A 6,631-nucleotide genomic window follows, 5' to 3' on the forward strand; every position below is an offset into this window, starting at 1 on the left:
TCTGTATGTGTGCTGGGGTAGAGAAAAAGGCTTTGGTATGAGTGCTGTAGCTGCCACAACTGGAAATGAGAAGCCCACACCCTTAGATACGTCCCATGTTGTCACATCCCTAAGTGTAACAGGAAATTTAGACACTTGAATGCTCGTGAAGTACTATGGATATGGCTGTGAAACAGCACAAAGGAAAAGGAAGAGAGAATTAATTTTGTCTAGATTTCTAACCTAATTCCTTCTAGTTATTTGAACATGGTCCAAGTCTTTATTAAACTACTGCTTTGCCATGTCAAAGTTATACTTCCACAAATCTTAATATAAGCAGCCTAGGTTGGGGCTGGGTGGGTGGTTCTGGGTAGAGCACATGCTAAGCCACAGGTGGCTTCACCCCCAAAGTGAACATTTTTATATACAGTTTTCAAGGTTGATAACTTATTTATTGAAAATAAATTTAAACAAATGATCAATTAGCCTTGTGAATAGAAGCCCTCTAAGACAAAGACGTAATCCACAGCTGCTTTGGCTTTTTAGGAATAGAGGTTGTTCTTTTATTTTGTACTTGGAATCAAACTCAAGGCCTTGTGCTTGCCACAGCATAAGATACAGCACAAGACACAGCGCCTGTGGTGCTGCTGAGCTACATCCCTGGCCCAAGATGCTATTTCTTATTTTAGAATTTCTTATTAATACTTTTGGTTAACACATTTTTATACATTTATGAGGAAGACATATTCTTAATTTAAATAATATTAATGTTTATCTCATATGCCCTTACACAAAATGAAGTAGACGATTTCCATTAGAATATTTGAGAATGGCTACACGATTAACAGTACAGTGCTGGGGCTGGGAATATGTTCTCTCTCTGCTGGAAAGATTAAAGAGCCAATACGGTGGTGGGGAGTTCCCAGGCCCAATGATGGGGGAGGACCTGTAATGGGAGGGGGCGGGGATATGAGGTACTGAGGTAGTTACTCCCAAGAGCAGCACTCAAGTCTGCTGGGGGCTGAGGCGGGGAGACAGCAAAGGTCCCGGCTCAGATTTGTCCAAGGTGGAACGTTTTCAGATTTTCGCTCATTAACCTTAGATTTTAAAGAGGTCCATTTTCAACATCAAAACAAAACAAGTCTCTTTCTCAAACTCTGGGGATGTTTTGCCCCGCACTGACTCAGTAGAGGATTCAAATCCAGGAACATACAACCTGAACTAACAAGGAATTTCAGCTTTATCCTGACATCCTGTACCTCCGATTGTAGAGCCTTTGTCCTGAGGGGATTTCACTGACCTTATCAGATCTAAAAACTACAACTCTTGTGGCATAGGTCTTGCTTTATCTTGGTCTTAACCATCCAGCAGAAAAGTATAAAAACGAAGTATAAGAAGTAAAGCCATGCTGTTATGTTGAGCTGTAGGGGAATCAGGTCAACAATTTCTGACATTGCCAGTCAAGTGGAAGACCCAATACTGTTATGGACTACGGGACTCTTTTACAATATTTTGCTGAGTTAACACACCTATAACATTCAAATAACGGAACTTAACAAAAAAAGGGTATACAGATGAATATCCATTTTGTATCTGTGTATTCAAAATGGTTAAGATAGATATATGGTTACATTCTCTTAATGAATAGAGGGATTTGTTCTAATAGTTTTTGTAAATAGGATATCATGTCCGCATCTTGTACAGCAAATAACCACTAGGAAAAATGTATGCAATGTGTTAATTATTGAATCTATCCTACCAATTTGGTTCAAAACTGTCTCATTGCTATTTGTTTCTCAATAAAATTACGGAGAAAGAAAAAAGGAATCTCAGCTTGTAAAACTGGTTTCAGAGGCCACAGACAGGCAGTGCTTGCGAAACCATCAAGCGGGAGGGAGGACAGAGCTCTACAAAGCTTTGGTAGCTTCCAGTAACCTGACAAGGGTGAAGCAAGCCCCCCAAGGTCAGCAGCAAGGTCATGAAGTGGAATCAACAGAACCCAGGAACACATCTGCATGAGGCTCACAGAATCAACAGAACCCAGGAACACATCTGTACCTCCTTCAGATCTGGAAAGTGTCCATCAATACAGTTACCCAGTGTTTAAAGAAATAAATGAAAATTGTATAATACCTGCATGAAAAAGTATAAAATTTGGCTCTGGAGATTTGAAAAAGAAACAACTTCTACCAAGACTAACATAAACTTAAAAAATTCAGTGAATGTATTTAGCAGAAACTTGGATAAAATATATGGGAGAATTAATGAACTGATTGATAAATTAGAATGAACAAGTCAGGCTAAACTATCAAATAGGAAAAATTAAAATGAGAGTAAGACCCGAGGATCACATAGTAAGACATCCGACCTATACTTAATCCAGTCCTCATGAGGAGAGGAAAGAAGAGATAAGGTAGGGGAAAATTTGAAGAAAAAGAAGCTGAGACTTTCTTCAAACTGTAGAAATTGAGACCTATAAGTTAAGGCAATTCCTAGGCAAGAAAAAGGAAGAAGCAGGATTTTCTGATAGGCATGAAGCTCAGCAGGACAGCATTTTCCTGGTTCACTGGAGGCCCTGGGTTTCATCCCTAGCACCAGGAAGGAAAAAAAAGAAAAAAAGGATGCATAATTGAGTGTTGCTGAAAAACAAGGTAGAGAAAAATCTAAAAAAAAAAAAAAAAACAGCCAGAGAAAAGAAAATAAGGTGCCCATTAGAGAATGAAAGACTCCTAACAAAGAGCTGGATGCTTTCTCAATAGCAATCACGGAGGAATGGTACCTTTGATGTACTGGAAAAAAACAGTTCCCACCCTAGGATTCTGCACCCGGTGAAAGCCTAACCCTAGAAGTTGTCACTCAGACATTCTCATGACGGGAATCTGTTGCCACACTTCAAGCAGAAAGATCTGAAATGAAAGAAAGTTTGTGAAACAAGAAAACGTAAGGAGTATGGGTAACTAAAAAACGAGCACTGAATGTACACAATAGTAATGAGAATTTCTAGTGGGGAAAAAGAGGATTGAATGAAGTCCTAGGCAAAATACGTGTATTTGAGTTCAAAGAGGGAAAGTGAAGAAGAATGAACTATTCCTGTTTGTGGGGTCCGTGGGTTCCTCGCTTGTCAGGAAGTGGGTGAACGCTGTGAATACTGTAGACCAGGGTAAATTCATTTCAGAGGTTGGAATTTTTAAGTTTTGTTTGCCACTAGGGTTACCACAGCAAAGCGCCACAACTGGGGTGCTTAGACAACAACAGAAATGTACTCTACAACAGCTCTGAAGGCTAGAAGCCCCCAACAAAGATGTCTTCATGGCTACGTTCTCACTGCAGTCTAGGGAAGAAAGCACCCTGGCCTCGCCTCACCCAGGCAGCCTCAGGCACAGCTTGGCTGTGGCAGTACCTCCCGCTCTGTGGCCGTCCTCCTCCATCCATCTCTGTCTCCTCTTCTCACAGAACACAGGTAATGTTGGATTAGATCTCACTCTAGTGGCTTCATCCTAGTCTAATTACATCTGCAAGATCCTATTAAACCAGGTTACATTCCCAATACCAGGGTAGGGTTGAGGGATTAAGACTGGCATATATCTTTGGGGAGGGCACATTTCAGTCTGTAACATAATCAACAATGAAAAGTGTAAAACTAGAGTGTGTTTTTCTGAACTAGTAAAGGAAATCAACTGAGTAACTATGAATATTGAAGATTAAAGATGATGCTGACAGTAAATTCAATAAGAACACGTAAGAAAGTTGATCTCATGAACATCGTTTTTTAAAAACTCCAAACAACATATTAACAAAGAGATTTCACAATATATATAAAAGGGCAATATCTCATGAACAAAAAGAGTTGGAGTTTTGACTTTAAGTAAAAGTAACACAATGAAAATCAAGTAATATAATTGATTGTATTAGTAGATTAAAAAAAACAAAAGGCATTCTGGGAGGCTGAAGCAGAAGACTGCAAATTCAAGCTCAGCCTGAGCAATTTAGTGACTTAGTGAACTCCTGTCTCAAAATAAAAACCAAAAAGGGCTGGAAGAGAGCTCATGACAGAGGCGCCGAACTCAGCTCCCAGCCTTTGGAAAGAGAGATGGAGGAAAGAAGAAATATTGTCACTGTTGTGGTAAATGCAGGAAGAAGAAGCAGCTAATGTAGACAATAAACAGGCTTGGTGACACACGCCTGTGACTCCAACAGTCAGGAGGCTGAGGCAGGAGAATACTCTGAGTGCAAGACCAGCGAGGGCTAAAAGGCGAGTTCAAGATCAGCCTGAACTACACAGTGAGACGCTGCCTCAAAAACCAAGTAAATAGGCAGGGGAGATGGCTCAGTGGAATAAGCACTTCCCTGGTAAGTGCAAGGGTGTGAGTTCAATCCCCAGTTCTACCAAAAAAAAAAAAAAAAAAAGTAAATAGATAATCATGTCTCACAAGGCTATCGTGATGATCAATGCATATTTATCAGCCTACAAGCCATCAGGAATGTCACCCAGTATCACCATGTATAAACGCTACGAGGCTTTTCCCATACATCATAAAATATATCTAAATAATCTAACATGCATAAGAAGCTAAATCTCATTAGAATTCAGACAAACACAACATCAAACCAGAATAAGATGTTTTTTTTTTTTTTTACCTATTAGATAAGCAAAAGTTTCAAAGCCTGAAAATTACAAGATTTCCTAGTCCTTTGGCATCTGCAAATGAGTACAACCACTTTGGAGAGGAGCTTCACATTATTTACAAAATTTTTTGCCAGACAAGACAGAAATTCCATTTTTGTGTATAAACGCTACAGAAATGCACATAAAACTTCCTAACAATGCAGGGATAAAACCCCCTTGATTGTAGTGAATAACTCTACTAATATATTGCTATCTTCAACTTTCTAGTATTTTGTTTAGAATTTTTGTGTCCTTATTCATGAAGGAAATTGGTCTGTAATATTGTATTCTCATGAAATCTTTGTCTGCCTTGGGGAAGCTTATAGACTTAGTTCAGAAGTTTCCCTCCTCATCATGTTTGGGAAAAAAAATATTCGTGAAGGAGTGATGTTATTTTTTCTTCAATGATTCACTAGAATTTACCAATAAAATAATTGGGTTCTGGATTCTTGTCTGTGGAAATATTTCTAATCGCTAAGTTAATGTCTTTACTCTTCTGTTAGGGATTGCATTGTGTATATAACAAGTTTAGCAGCAAATGTGGAAGTCTTTTTTTTTCCTGGTACTGGTGATTGAACTTGGAACCTTGCACATGCCAGTCAGGTGCTTATGCCACTGAGCTGTCTCCCCAGCCCTTGGGAGTCTTATACTCTTGGAGCTGACTGTTCTTCTTTCTCATTGTGATAAAATTGCATTACATAAAATTTACCATCATAGCCATTTTAAGTGTGCTGTTCTGTAGTATTAAATATATTCACATTTTTTCCCAAACAATCTCCACAATTCTTTTCCCCCTGAAAAACTGAACCTTTGTGTCCCTAATCCATGAACAATTTCCAGTTTCTCCCTACTCCAGCCTATGACAATCATGATTCCAGTTTCTGTGTCTATCAATTTGACTAGTCTAAGCACCAATCATACAAACCCTTTCTTTTCTGTAACTGACTTGATCTCCCTACAGCTTATCTATGATCTAGCATGTTCAAAAGTTCCGTCTAGTGTAAGGCAGAGTGATATTCCACTGTATCTATCAAGTTTTTTATCCATTTGTCACTAACACTTGGGTTGCTTTCTTTGGGGCTACTGTAAATAATGCTGCTACGACAAGAGCATCCAATTTATTTAGTTCTTACAGAATTACTCGTGTTTCAACTTATTCCTCAGTTTCAGTACTTGGTATCTTTTTTGCACTGTGTTCCCTGGGTTGCTTATTTGTTGGTGTAGTTATTAACAGCTCTCTCATATAACCCTCATAATTTCCTTAGGGTTGATAATGCTGATGGCTTTTTCCTTCCTGGTGTCTGAAGTTTTTCCATTTTCTCTTATTTGTAATACTTGCTAAAAGGTTGTTGGTTTTTAAAATATTTTCAAATAAGCAACACTTGTTGTCATTGATTTTTCTCTGTGGAATGGAAAAGTCTTTCAGTAATTTCTGTGCTGACATTTTTTATTTTTCCTCCTGCTTACAGTTCCTTAAAGAACTTAAATTATTGATTGCAAGTCCTTTCTTCTTTTCCAATACAGACATTCAAAGCAACCTTGCCCCCAAAAAACCTTTTATGTGCTTATTTAATGCATTCCATAACTTGGTGTACTGTATTTTCATCCTCATTAAGTTGAAATATATTTTAATTTCCCTTGTCATTTCTTGACTCATGGGTTATGTGGAAGTATGTTGTTTGTTTCCCAAATACCGTACTTGAGATTTACTCTGGAGTCTTAATATTATAAATTATTAATTTAATCACACTATAGTAAGAAAACATACTTTTTTGACTTGAATCTTACAATTTATTATGAAGAAAAATAAATAAAATGTATTAGGATTGTTTTATGATTCACTAGAATCTATCTTGGAGAATATTCCACACTAACTTGAAAAGAATATGTATTATTCATTCACTGGAGTTTTCTCTTAAATATTAATAAGTCAATTTGATTGATACTTTATTTAACTCTTGTATATTCTTGATTTTCTTTTTTTTA

The sequence above is a fragment of the Octodon degus genome, unplaced genomic scaffold, assembly GCF_000260255.1.
Source record: "Octodon degus isolate 3935 unplaced genomic scaffold, OctDeg1.0 scaffold00029, whole genome shotgun sequence".
Lineage (NCBI taxonomy): Eukaryota > Metazoa > Chordata > Mammalia > Rodentia > Octodontidae > Octodon > Octodon degus.